We start from the raw sequence: 15,015 nt of genomic DNA on the forward strand, positions 1-15,015 counted from the left end.
GTCCGAGTCGGCGCCAAGAGTGCCTCCTCTTCCGCACCCCCTGGATGTGGGCCGGCGTCCTGGAGACCGGCCCAACCTTGACCTCAGCCCAGGGAGCACTCCACCACCATCAACGGAGGACCCTGGCGCCGGATGCTCAACCGGTCGTATCTCAACATTTGGTCCTAAATCCGCCATTGTGGTTGCAAGTTCTGCCCTGTGCGATGTTCAAAAAACGTCCTAGGCGCCATCTTGTGACGTCAGGTCGCCCCTCAGCCTGACTGCTCGGAAGCGGGGCTAGATCCGACCAGTTCCGTCCTAACCCGTCGCCATTAAAGGAGTGTTTCCGCCTCATCCACATCTCCACCTCTATACACAATATAAGGTACGTGTTTGCACTCCTACTTACGTATAGCTTTACATTAAGGTGGCAAGAGTCACAGGAACGCCTTTTACGCATGATGTGTGGGTTAGTTGTGGAGATTTAAGTGTAGCCGATTTAGGCGGTGGCTTGGGTGGCATACTTCAATATTTTTTTTAATCTCATGAAGCTCTTATAGCCTCCATACATGTGCATAGCTTTATTTCAACGTGGCAAGGTTCACAGGAACGTCTTTCACGCATGATGTGTGCATTAGTTGTGGAGATTTAGGTGTAGCCTATAAGGCTTTGGCTCGGGTGGCTTGGATTAATATTTCTTATCCCATGCACCTGTAATAGCCTTCATACATGTGTATAGCTTTATTTCAACGTGTCAGGGGTCACTTAAAGGTCACTCATGCATGGTTTGTGCATTAATTGTGGAGATTTAGGTGTAGCCAATAAGGCTTTGGCTCAGGTGGCTTGGATTAGTATTTCTTATCCCATGCACCTGTAATAGCCTCCATACATGTGTATAGCTCTATTTCAACGTGGCAGGGGCATAGCTGGGCGTTATCGCGATAAGTTATCGCGATACTTTATCGCTGATAACAAAATCGGTTTATCGGCTATCCGCTACTTATTTATGTATATATCGCTATATTCGTTACTTTTGTAACCAAACTAGCGATAATCGCTACTTTTTTCCGCCTCTCAGAAAAAAAACCCGTTGTCTCCTCCCTACTGTGCATGCGTGGCCCGGGCGCCCGGTGTTGTATGAAAAAACTGCGGGGTATGAAATATCTTCGGTGAAGAGATTTCATACTTAGATCAACATTAAAACATTAGGTTATTTTTTTATGTTAAGACTAAAAAAATCACTACATCAAAGAGAAAAATCATTTAACTTTGCCCCCAAAATGATTATTCACTGCCTGAAATTTGTGATCCCGTTGTAAAGAGCGCAAACAGAGACCAACGGCTTGTGTTAACACGTGGCGGCGTGCCGCGTGGCCTCTCAGCTGCGTCTCGAGTAACAGAGTGAGTGCCAGTGTTACGGTTCTCAGTGCTTCAGTACTTCTTTACTGAAGTGACTGGTAAAGTGTCAATGGTGATAAGTAAGAATAACTGAATAAGTAGTGATGGCGGCCGCGTCCCCGTCGTCACGAGGAGAGTCAGTGGGGTGACCCGGTGTCGTGTTATTTGGTGTCCCATCGTCAAAAGCTGGCGCTTTTGTTAACAAACACTGGTCTCTCGTAAATTGCGCATGCTCATACCAGTAAGCGTAAACCTGTACAGTCTCACAAAGCTTTTTAACGCATTAAGACTTGTTGGAAGTCTGAATCAGACATGCATACTGTACCACCATCCTCGCTGTTTTTAGAACGACACTCTCTGCATATAAATACAACTGGTACAGAGTGTCGTTCTAGAAACAACGAGGATGGTGGTAGTGGTACTGTATGTCTGATTCAGCCTTCCAGCAGCTCTTAATTACGGTTAAAAAGCTTTGTGAGACTGTACAGGTCTACGCTTGCTGGTCTGAGCATGCACCGTTCACGAGAGACCAGTGTTTGTAAACAAAAGCGCCAACTTTTGACGGTGGGGACGCCAAATAACACAACATCGGTTCAGGCGTTTCTAGAATTACCGTTCATATGTAGTACGTGTCAACGTGTGGTTTTCAGGTTTTGTAAGTTTTCTAAAATGCAGATAATAAAAATTTGATTTCATATATGTTTTTTTATTTGAAATATCAATATAGTATCGTTTTCGGCTATCGGACTTACCGCTAGCTAGTATCGGAATTGTGGATTTGTATCGGGTATCGGTTATCGCCTATATTTGTGTCTCCAGTTAACGAATATCGATTATCACCGATATGGTTTTCCATTATCAGTTATCGGTTATAGGGAATAAGGTTTTCTGTTATCGTGCCCAGCCATGGGCAGGGGCCACTAAAACGTCACCCATGGATGGTTTGTGCATTAATTGTGGAGATTTAGGTGTAGCCAAGAAGGCTTTGGCTCGAGTAGCTGTACTCATATTTTTTAAATATGTTTCTTTCTTTATTATTATTGTTATTTGCTTTAGGTCCTCAATTTATTTTTAGATAACAGCAACATTAATATTTTTTTTCCTTTTAAGGGCCATTTAATTAGCTTCCAATTATGTGTCTTAAATAATTACCGTATGTTCTAGTCCTCTGTAGTAATGTAGTTATTTCTGTGTTCCACAGATGGAGCTTGTTGCGGCATACATTTTCAATCGCAGACTGTGCAGGGAAAGGAGATATTGGGACCCAGTCGACCCACTACATGTCAGTGATGAACACTTGGTGCAGGTGTATGGATTTCCCCGTCAGGAAATCATCAGGCTCTGCGATGAGCTGCGCCCCCACCTGGAAAGGAGAACCAGGAGGGCACATGCACTCCCAACACACACCCAGGTTCTGGCTGCATTAAGGTTTTTGCGAGTGGCAGCTTTCAAGGTGTTATTGGAAACGGTGTTGGAATGAACCAATCAAGGGCCATTGATAAAGTAACTCAGGTACTTTGTGAAAAGGCCAGTCATGAGATAAAGATGTCAACCACAGCAATAGATATAATAGAATTTTTAAGATAGTTTTCATGCATTTCATAATGATAAATAATGGATTAATGAATTTTCAACTTCACAGGAGACAGTGCATATCCTCTGGAGCCATTCCTGATGACCCCAGTTGCACGCCCGACAACACCTGGGGAGGAACGATACAACAAGTCCTCGCAGGACAAGATGCGTTGTCGAACGGACCTTTGGGATCCTCAAGTCAAGGTGCAGGTGTCTACATAAGTCAGGAGGAAGTTTGCAGTATGACCCCAAGAAGACTATGAAGATTGCGACTTCTTGTATGCTCCTGTACAACTACTGAGTGGATCGCTGCAGAAGAAGTACCAGTTCAGCCTGTGAGAAACAACAGACAGATTCCTGGTCAAGTTGTCAGGCAGGAAATTATTAGAAACTTCTTTTCCAGAGTATAGGTAGGCATATATGTAGACCTTGCAGTTAGTAATAGATTACTTTCAAATGTGAATGTGCACAACTCACAGTCGGAGGCGTAAGAACAAAACAAGAAATCATAATGGCCACATGTTCGGCATTCTTGATCTTAATTTATATGGCGATTATTATTAATATGTAATTAATATCAGCTTACACCTGCAGATTGCGTATGGCGCACCGGTGGGAGTGGTCAGCGTGTGTACGTGGTGATCCAGAGGACTCGACTCCCACTGCAAGACGTTGAGAGTTTTCAACCATTGACAAGTGACGGAGGGTTACCAGCATGCTGCCTAACAGATCTTCAGTCAACCCTAACTTCAGTGTCTTTGATCAAGAGGGGCACCACCTCCACACCACACATTCTTATCACCTAGTTTGATGCCCTACTTGTCCATCTCACATGGCCCATGTATCTCAGCATTCTGCACTCTTGGCTCCATGTCATCCTCTTCAACTTGTTGCTTCGAATACCATAACTGGCCTCACATACATAGAAGTGTTCAATATACCTAGGCTATAATATTATATTTAAGGACTCCTATACGAGGTATCGCACCAGACAGATGTCGAAGTAAGTCTGTCTGATGGTAGGCTGGCTGACTGCTGTCGGGACCCAAGCCAGCATGCCCTGGGGGTTGTGTGCGGGAGGAGGAAAGAGGGTAAAGGACAAATGGTGTGTGTGTCATTATCAGGGGTAACCACGGTGGAGCGCAAACACTCGGTAGTTGTAGTCAAGGCTTAATTAAGTTGATGAGTGATGTTAGACTGAGTGAGCAGGTTTTTTACCACACATTAGTGGGAACACTTGATAGTGTTGTGCTGGAAGCTTCCCCCGGGGTCTATGGGACTCCGGAAGGCTCCGGGAGGAGCGAGTAGAGGGGCGGGGAGCAAGGCCCCGCCCGCGCCCCGCGGGCAGGCGCCAGGCGGGAAGTGTTGCCAACTCGCACATATTTTTCCTACATGTTCTTGTATAATCTAATATATACTGTAACGTTCTAGACTGTACTGTTCGGTATATATAGGAGAAGAGGGCGAGAGGAGTTAGTCCCAGTCATAGTAAGCTAGTGGTCAGTGAAGAGTCAAGAGTGAATTGTACAACTAAGGAAGAATATTAAACTACAGAAGCTGTGCAAGGTGTTTCCATATCTCCCTCCCACGGAGTCTCCTGACGGCGACACGGAACCCAAGTAACACGTCCGGCATAACAATAGGTTTTCTTCGTGTGTTGGTGCTACTTGTTTCTTGTGTTTACATGTTAGTTTATAATTAGACTAAGTTCTAAGTGTTATGAGCGACAATTTAGTCTTGTATGGCTGAATCCTGTCCCTTGACCCTTAGTTCATCATCAGAATCTCTAAACAAATATATTTACCTTAAGTAATAGTGTTAAAGTCACGCTACCCATATTATTTGGCGGATGATAATCCTGTGTGCGATAACGGTGCCTTATTAGACTTGGTAAATGAACTACTAATTTTACTCTCTGGTTTAAGTGATCAACAATTAATTCTACTTTGAGGTATAATTAACCAACATTATTAAGGAGTGCCCATGCCAGGCACGACATTAAGAATATTTTTCTGTTGACCAGCAGACTTACTATAGTCAAACCATTTCCAATAGTCTGTTGAGGCAGTGGCTTCTGCAGGTCCTTTCCTCCCTTCTGCTTTGCCACACAGTTCCAGTTACCTATTTCCTCCGTTTCCTGTCCCGTCTTTCACAAACTGGGCACCTGTAACGCACCACTACTTGATTTACATTTCTCAGCCCTGAGCATCTCTTTGTGGCACCACTTATCACCCCCTGTGCACAGGGCAGAGTTAGTAGCCATTTCTTCCACACCAACTACCTTCCTGTATAGATGATTTCTCAGTAATTACTTATTTGTTGTGCTGTATCAGCTGTTACGTGCTACATCAAGCTGTAATACTCAAACTGCAGGTTAATCCAATCAAAAAAAGTGAATGACTAAGTCATGTGTTATTATTCCCAAGCTCCATTGGCAATGGCGAGTACACATTATATAACTGAAGCATATTACACATTCATTGAACACAATTAAAACTAACTACCCTAATCAAATTAAATGTAACCTAACCTCATCTGACCTAATTAAACTAAATATAAGGTAACCTAACATAACCTGGCCTTTATGCCTGCTCCCAAAATGAAATAAATGGAAATAAATATGACTTTAGGGCGAGTTTAACTTTATTCTTCATCTTATCCCTAATAAGTTGATCTTAGCTGACGGGATATTTTAGGCGGGCCCAAACCCGTCTTAAGGAGCCTAAGTCGAACTTCAGTCGCCAAGATGGCCGAACGTCAACAAGCCCGTCAGCGCCTAGAGAAGACTTTTCAAGCGAAGAGACGTTCTGAATACTTTGAGTGACGCAGAACTATTGAAACGCTACAGACTGGATCGTGCAGGAGTACTGTTCGTAACGGATTTGGTAAGAGGGGCCCTGCAAATCCCTACTTCAAGGAGTTTTGCATTGACACCCGAAAAGAAAGTAATTATTACACTGCGTTACTTAGCAACGGGGAAAATGCAGATGTGTAACAGTGATGATCTTGGTCCATCACAGTCGTCAGTAAGCAAAGCGATCACCGATACCCTCAAGTCACTTACTCAACCAGCCATACTTGTCCAATTCATTCGATTTCCTCGCACCGTCCCTGAAATCCGAGAGAAACAACAAGAATTTGTGCAAGTTGCAAACTTCCCTGGCATTGTTGGTGTAATAGATTGCACGCATGTCAGGATACTGGCCCCCAGGGAATATGAAGCAGACTATGTCAACAGGAAGAATTTCTATAGCATAAACACACAATTAGTGTTTGATGCCAAATATAATATTCTTAATGTTGTAGCTAATTGGCCTGGGTCCACTCATGATGCTCGTATTTGGCGTGGGAGTGGCCTCAAACGCATGTTTGAGGATCATCGTATACCACCGGATTCATGTCATCTATTAGGGGACAGTGGCTACCCTTGCAGACGGTATCTGTTGACTCTCTTCCCTCTACTATGTGTAGAGTGTGGCAGTCTCTCCAATTCACTCCCCTTTTCCTCTTGGGAGAAGTGAAAGCGGCAATATTTTCCATGATTACTTCGTCAGAGGGTGGGTGATGCAGGAATGAGGAAGACGAACAGGAACGCGTGTCCGTGTTTACATTCAAGAGAAAAAAAAAAAAATCACCTTGCGCGGATGATAAACGTAACCTTTATTTTATAAATACTACCTTATTATGCCCATGTTTCTGAAGTATATCATCATATAACATTGATAAAGTAGTATTACTACATATTCAATCACTGAAGTGTTGAAATTCTGCAATTTAAAAAATACATCTTTTGCCAGGACAAATTTTCATACTGGATCAGCTGTTGAGTGAAGTTGAACTTATTTTTTCATTTAAGCTCAGCTATAAGTTAAACTTGAGATTCAGTGGAACTCTTAAGTTAAAGATTAATTGTAAATTCGGGCCCAGGACTTTCTGCATTCACTGCGGTAGGTCTGTGTCCAAAGCACTCCAGTGTGCTGTGTGATGAATGCCATGGATTGGAATGATAGGTAGCTAACTCAAATTTACAGTATGTTGCTGCATATATTCAGATTGATATATCAGTACCGCCAAATCTGTGCACGTAAAATGAGTGTTTTACATTTGTTCCCGGTGACATGTTTCCTGCAACATTGAGGACTCACTGGCTGCCAGAGTGAAATTAAGGAACACACGCTATTTTCTTATGATAATATAACTCATCTCTCGGAATGCTTTTTTATCTTTACATAAATTCCCAAGTGGTACACTGAGATTTGAGGGCATACAAGACACATGTAAATGCAACCTGTTATAATTCTGATTGGGGGAAGAGAGGGGATGGGGGGGAGGGGGAGCAGGGTGGTAGAACACCCAAGAGAAGTAGGGGAGGGAAGAATGAGAAGACGGGAGTGTATGGAGAGAATTGATAACTTGCCTTTGCATTACCAAACTTCACCCTTATTCCTTTCTCCCGTTTCCGTTATTTCTCTCATCCCTCAAAGGAAGTGGTGCCACTGCTGTTGTGCCCCCCACCCCACCCCCCCAAAAGGCTGCCGTGGTATTTGACTTGCTTGTTGAGATGAGACATCACAAGGTTGGAAACAGGAAAGTGACAACACCATAAGACCTCAGTTACCCCTCCCAACTGCCAGTTTGGTGTGGTTTGCCTACAGTGCTGTCATCCTGCCCACCCTGCTGCCGGGAAAGGCCTGCTCTGCTTTGGTGACTGCTGTGTTGGAGCCTTGTCACTCAAGTGGAGCACAATGTACACCACCCACGCCAATGCTGTGCCCTTGTCCCCCCAACCACCCCCCTCTCTTGTCCCACCAGCCCAGGGTATGGCACAAGTGCTCAGTCTGTGGCCTGAGTTAACTCCCACTACTCTGCCTGAATCCCGCCATCAGCGTCTGACCTAAGGATGACCTGGGACTAACACCTTGCCACCATCTGGAAGAGGATGTCCTCCCCCTCCCCGGCACCACCACACTGCACTCAACCCTCCCACCACTATCATTCCAACCTCCCACTGATGTGTTAGATCCCTGAACCCCTACCTACTGTTCTTTACAATGTGTTTATAATGTGTACATTTTTAGCTTAGCGGCTGGTAAGACCAAATACACTATATTATTACTATTAACACACACACACTTGACCAATAAGCCCAGGCCACAACAGCCAGCCCAGCACAGTCACCAAAAAGATCAGACCTTTCACAGGACCCACCAACCACATGAAGCCTGGGGTGGAAAGTGAATAACAGATCATGCCGTCACAGTCACCATTTGTTCCAACAGATGAATATTTTCTGTTCTCTGTGCTACACACAGCCCTGTAACACCACCACAACAAACACTTGCACTCACACACACAGCAGAACTGAATCAGCACAGCACCTCAGGAGAAGTGGACCTTCATGTGCCTGACAATCTCACCCTTAGTCATGAAACGTTTCCCACAAACATCGCACTTGAACCCTTTATGACCAGAGTGTCTGAAGACGTGCCTGTCCAATATCCTCTTCAGTTTGAACCTTTTCCCACAAACTTCACACTCATGACTTCTTGCATCAGTGTGTGTAACAAGGTGTAATTTGAGGGTACCCTTCTGACTGAAACATTTCCCACAAACTTCACACTCATGATTTCTTTCACCAGTGTGTGTAAGAGTGTGTAATTTGAGGTTACTCTTCTGAATGAAACATTTCCCACAAACTTCACACTCATGATTTCTTGCATCAGTGTGTGTAACAAGGTGTATTTTGAGGTTATCCTTCCGACTGAAACATTTCCCACAAACTTCACACTCATGATTTCTTTCACCAGTGTGTGTAAGAGTGTGTTTCTTGAGGGTACCCTTCAGACTGAAACATTTCCCACAAACTTCACACTCATGATTTCTTTCATCAGTGTGTGTAAGGGTGTGTTTCTTGAGGGTACCCTTCAGACTGAAACATTTCCCACAAACTTCACACTCATGATTTCTTTCACCAGTGTGTGTAAGAGTGTGTAATTTGAAGGTACCTTTCTGACTGAAACATTTCCCACAAACTTCACACTCATGATTTCTTTCACCAGTATGTGTAACAAGGTGTAATTTGAGAGTATCCTTCCGACTGAAACATTTTCCACAAACTTCACACTCATGATTTCTTTCACCAGTGTGTGTAAGGGTGTGTAATTTGAGGGTACCCTTCTGATTGAAACATTTCCCACAAACTTCACACTCATCGTTTCCTGCACCAGTGTGTGTAAGGGTGTGTGTGTTGAGGGTACCCTTATGATTGAAACATTTCCCACAAACTTCACACTCATGACTTCTTTCACCAGTGTGTGTAAGGGTGTGTGTGTTGAGGTGACCCTTCTGATTGAAACATTTCCCACAAACTTCACACTCATGGTTTCTTGCACCAGTGTGTTTTAGGGTGTGATGTTTGGGGTTACTCCTATTACTAAACCTTTTGCCACACTCCCAACTTTCATGAGGTCTTACACCAGAGTGTGTGGGTGTATTTGTTGAGGTCATCTTTCCCTGCATGTCTTTTCTCACACTCTTGGCTTTGGTCAGTAAACTTGCTCTCATTCTCAGATCTTCTCACACTTCTGAAATTCAAACTTCCCCCTTTGTGGATGAAGAGGCCAGCAGTTGTTGTTGTTGGTGTTTTTTATCACTCCTGAACCTCACACCAGTAGCAGTCTGCTCCTGCTGATCCCAGCCACTCCAGCTGCTGTCCCGCCTTGCAGCCTCCACTGCAACACTACTCTGGATGTGAGGAGTTGGCTGGCCTTGGGGAACCTCAGAGATGCTGGAGAAGGCGGCGAGGTTGCTTCAAAGCCACACTCAGTGACTAATTGAGCAGGCAAGGCGAGGGATGCACCAAGGAGTCCTGAAGTCAGCGGCAGCAGGGACGGAACAAGTACTGACCACAGCAACTGTCTCGATGCCTCACTTCAACACTAACACCAGTGGTGGACATTGGGACACAAAGTCATGTGCTGAAAAAAAAAAAAAAAAAAAAAAAAAAAAAAAAAAAAAAAAAGACTGGTAAGGAAACTGAAGTTGGTGGGAGGGATCAGGGCGGTGGTGGGTGCACCGAAGGCAAGCCACAAGCCACTGGGTCAGGCAAATAGTGCGTGTACTGATAATAAGCTAATGCAATAATATATTCATTGATAAATATGTCTTTTGAACTAACCTAAATAAATCTGAAGCGATATTCGTAACAATACTAAGACAGAACTACACGTAAATGGACAATATCCAGCGACCAAAGCTGCAAGCTTGATAGTTTTAAGGCCTGTTAACACATTAATCGCGTTTGGCAACTCAGCGCTCTTGCCTGCTCCGCGGAACTTTCACGGCGCCCACCACGCCAGTGTCCGTTGGACTTTTGCAGAGAGAGGAGTTATGTATCATTATGAGAGGATAGCCTGTAGTATAGTGTAAAAATCCACGGTACAAATATATACCAAATCGCGGACCACTAATATTTTTTCCCTCTGCCGCGTATTGGTGCACCAATGTACCAGGCATGGGTTGGCGCATATATGTACCAGTTCGCGACGCACTGACGATATAGTCTTGTTCTGCTATTTGGTGTAGTTTTTATGATTATTATACGAGTTTGTGTCGATACAATATCTTACATTTTGATGAGCTGTACATAAAAAAACTATTAATAATGTTTTTTTCCCTCCTTTTCAACAGAAATGAACCCAACCGTCTTTTAAGGAGGGCGATCGGATACCTCATCTGGTGATTCAGATGATTCAGGTTTTTTGTCAGTTCAGATGACCCAGATGATGAGCTCTCCGAGGAAAGTGACGAGTTAGAAACAGATGAAGAGCAGGATGGGGAACATTATTTTCTTCTCTGTTATGAGCAAAATTTTAATTTATCAGGAATTTTTTTTTTACGTTATTTGCGGAGTGGTATTTCCCTCTACAGTTCAGTAAAATACACTATAATAAATCAACCATTGGGATAATCTAATATTCCAAGTACTAGTAAGTAGTGATCTGGAGCATTATTTTTTGTTATGAAAGCAAGATTTTCATGTATTAGGATTTTTTTTTTTTTTTTACGTTGTTTGATATGAGGGGCATTTGCCTCTACAGTTGATTACTGTTACATAATGAAATGCTTATATTTGGAAGCAAAATGTCACCAAACTTTAAATGTATTTTGGATGCCTTTACATAGCTATATATTTATTACCTTATCATTTTGAACTTATTACCTGGTACCATTGCAACACATCTGCAGTCATAATAAATACAAATTTACCCACAAATTGTTTATATACTCATGTTTGTAAAAGTTTATAGAAAGGGCTATTCGGGCCACAGATGTACCAATATGCAACAAGTGAAACATCTGCTCAGCACACTGGCGGCCCAGTAAGTGAACAAGGTATAAACAATCATATGTGAACATTTCATGACAATCAAATGAATACAAATGGCAAGACACATGAAATGGAAAAAAAAATCTGAAGGAGCCAAAATCTTGAAAATTTGGTTTTTACACTTCAAAAAATTTCACAAAATCGACAAAACGTCTGGCAGTCTTTTGTAAGGTATCAATATAATCTACAACTAAACGGCAATTTTTCTCATTTTGTACATTTTTTTAAAATGTAAAAAGAAAACGGGAGAAAAAGTGGAGAAAATTATTAGTGAAAATGAATTTCAATTTTTTTAAGCCAGAACAAAAAATGAAAAAAATTACAAAATGAGAAATGTAGATATATATACAAAGTTTCTATGGTATTTTTTTTTTCAAAGTAATTAACTAAAAATTAAAGTCTGTGAAACAAAAATAAGATTTTATGCTTTGTTTGAGTCTCCTCTACACATTCACCCAAATTTCACAGAATGTCATACACTTACACCAACAAACAACATACTAAAATTTCAAAGCCATAGGATATACTGTGTGCCCAGGAGGGACCCCCCCGGGCGCCCCCCTTAACCCGAAAACGTGGGCAGTCCCCTTTTTAGGCTTTCATGAGTCGTGGCTGTGGTACGGTGGACCCTAAAAAGGGCTCACCATAAAACCCCTAATTCGAGCTAATTGTAGGCGGTGGTGGCATAGCACAACCCACCATGAATGCCCTAGGTCAATGTGGTGGGTGGGTGATCTTGAGGTGGGCTTTTTTGTCATAGGTATTGTCATTGTCATAGTATGTGTAAATAAGGCGACGCAATGTCCCTCCCCCTTCCTCCACCAGCAGTGGGCAGCGGCTGTCAGTCATGGCAGGCCACAGAAATTTTAGGGCTGGGTTAGGTTAGGTTAGGACAACAACATGTCTTTGAACAAAAATAAATTTGAATTAATAAGATATGGGGAAAATGGCCACCTCAAGATCACAGTACCAGGTGAAAGGTCAAGAAATTGCAGAGAAGAGCTCCGTACATGACCTGGGGGTACTAGTTAGTAATGACTTTTCACCCACCGAGCACATTGACATCACAAGGACGGCCAGCAGGATGACAGGATGGATACTCTGCACCTTCAAGACGAGGGAACCCGAACACCTCCTCCCGCTCTGTAAGTCTCTGGTGTTGCCGAAAATGGAATACCTGTGCCATCTGTGGTTCCCACACAAAATGTACAATATCAAGCGACTGGAACAGACACATAGGGTCTTCACAAGGAAGCTGAACTCAATCAAAAATCTGAGTTACTGGGACAGGCTCAAGACTCTGCAACCCTACTCCCTCCAAAGACGAAGAGATAGTACTACATAATTAACACTGAAGAAGCAAGTGCCTAACCCATCACCACAAACTGAAGGAGGGATAACATGCCAGACACACCCCCAATTTGTCTGCACCTGCCCCAGGACATCCATTGAAACAGTCAGTCAATGTCTTAGGTCCATACCATATCAAAATAGCTACTAACAATTATTTAACAGCAAGTTAAATCATTCTTAAGCTGCTGGAGAGCAAAATAAAGCCCTGGGCAAAAAAATACAAAACCTCCAAGCTAGTATTTTGTCTGTTTGGGCTGCTCAGGAGACTGCGGCCCCCGGCACATTTGCCCCTCAGTGGTCACACACACCACACACAGATGCAACCTTAAAACCTTACCAGCAAAGGGTAAATACATTTTTTTTCTACCAGCAGGTACCACGTTTGGACATTTGGCTCCAAACGACAGCCAGTATTATTTTTTCCCGAAATAGAAAAGAGGATCCGAGTTAAGTCAAAACAGTACTTGTCTCTGAGTCACCGCCAGAGAGTCAATATGGTCCCTTGAGCTATGAAAAGAATACAGGACATTAGGTTCATTCTGTTTCCTGTTTTATTAATTTTTCACAGATAATGACAATTTTTCTTGGCAAAATGAAGAAATAGTCGAGGAAAAGTATCAAAAATAATGTTTTCCTGCATGAGTTGAGGGAGATATTTTTTTCAGGAGTACAGTGCATCAATTGCGCTATAAAAAGGATGCGGAATTTGGGGCGAGATTCCCATGTGTGTGTTTGTGTGTGTGTGTGTGTTTACCTAGTTGTAAGGAAAAGAGCCATACTTAGCCTCATGCTGTCATCCCGTCTATATCTTTTTCTATCCAACTTTGTCTTAAATTCATGTATTGTTTTTGCACACACAATCTCATGAAGTTCATTTCAAGCTGTTATACTTCTATGTGGAAAACTGTGTGTTTCTTTGTCTTTTCTGAATGTCGTCTTTTTCAGTTTCTTGCTATGCCCTCTTCTACCACTTAACGTCCTTCGTCACTAGGTCTTCTCTATCAATCTTCTCCATATCCTGTGTGTGTGTGTGTGTGTGTGTGTGTGTGTGTGTGTAGAGGGAGAGATGTATCTCACCATGATGCTGTGATTTGTCTGTTGTATAGTATAGAGGGAGAGATGTATCTCACCATGATGCTGTGATTTGTCTGTTTCATAGTATAGAGGGAGAGATGTATCTCACCATGATGCTGTGATTTGCCTGTTTCATAGTATAGAGGGAGAGATGTATCTCACCATGATGCTGTGATTTGTCTGTTTCATAGTATAGAGGGAGAGATGTATCTCACCATGATGCTGTGATTTGCTTTTGATTTCTTATGGAAAGAATATATTTTGCATCATATAATGATTATCGTCTTATTTATAGCACTTATATGACACATTCTAGCAGTAAATTAGCTCACACTTTGCCAATCTTAAATCTTGCCAGTGTAAGACATATCAAGGTCAAACAGCACCATGTCAAGCAAAGTTGAAAGGTTGAGTGCTTGATATGAAGCAGCAAAATTACATTTTTGTATTTGAGTTGCATTTTTTCATGTCGATCCTTAGGTCTGACAATCTTTGGGTTCACGGATGTTATAATTTGCATTCATTTATTTTTCATGGATGCTTGCAATATGTGTCCAGTCATATAACCACCATTATTGAATGTGGTCAAAGTTACTATGCAACATAGATCATTTTTGGCCTCATTATTTAATAAGATACTATTGTATTATCAAAGATCTAAAATGATCCAAAGAAAATGGATGACAAATTATAGCATCTGTTAGAACCCTAACACTTGAAAATCCAGAATACTGGCATAATATGATTTGATAATCCCATTTCAGTGTTGTGTTAGCAGTTATTTGTTGTCTGGATTTCATTGTGATTTTAACTGTTCTCAATACCACCCCGCTTTGGAGCTGTGATTTTCCTTTTGCCTCCTTGAAGTTTCATGTCATTGACTGTGTATGTCATTAGAAAACAACGTTATGGAGGAACAGCGTCTGTTACTTCATAAGGTCTTCTTCTAATGATGTACACAGTCAATGAGATGAAGCTTTGAGAAGGCAAAAGGAAAATCACAGCTGCAAAGCGGGGTGGTAATGGAAACAGTTGGTCCATGTTGGCCTGCAACCGGCTCAGAATTGGCCCGGCATTGGTATTAATAGAAGGCTGCATAGGCCCAGTATTGGCTGCAGTATGGTTACGGAATGCCAATATAGATCTGTTTCTGGCACGCAGCGTAACCGATTCAGGCCCGGGGTGCAAACATATATCGGCAAGTAAATGGCCCGCTGTTGGGCCCATTACTACGTGATGGCTTACCG

The 15,015-nt window shown here is 42.5% G+C and overlaps 1 protein-coding gene across 7 annotated transcripts in view; it reads right to left on the bottom strand.

Annotated features, from left to right (window-relative positions):
* Window positions 1–15,015, bottom strand: part of LOC126984816 (uncharacterized) — a 56,118-nt gene that overhangs the window by 24,177 nt on the left and 16,926 nt on the right. Inside the window, exon 2 of one of the 7 annotated variants that reach the window (XM_050838950.1) lies at window positions 7,804–9,929. The exons of the other annotated variants lie outside the window; for them this stretch is intronic. The gene's annotated coding sequence lies outside the window, so the exon portion shown is untranslated. Of the gene's footprint in view, window positions 1–7,803; window positions 9,930–15,015 lie in introns of those variants that run through there. 7 annotated transcript variants of the gene reach the window in all.

The sequence above is a fragment of the Eriocheir sinensis genome, chromosome 57, assembly GCF_024679095.1.
Source record: "Eriocheir sinensis breed Jianghai 21 chromosome 57, ASM2467909v1, whole genome shotgun sequence".
Classification (NCBI taxonomy): domain Eukaryota; kingdom Metazoa; phylum Arthropoda; class Malacostraca; order Decapoda; family Varunidae; genus Eriocheir; species Eriocheir sinensis.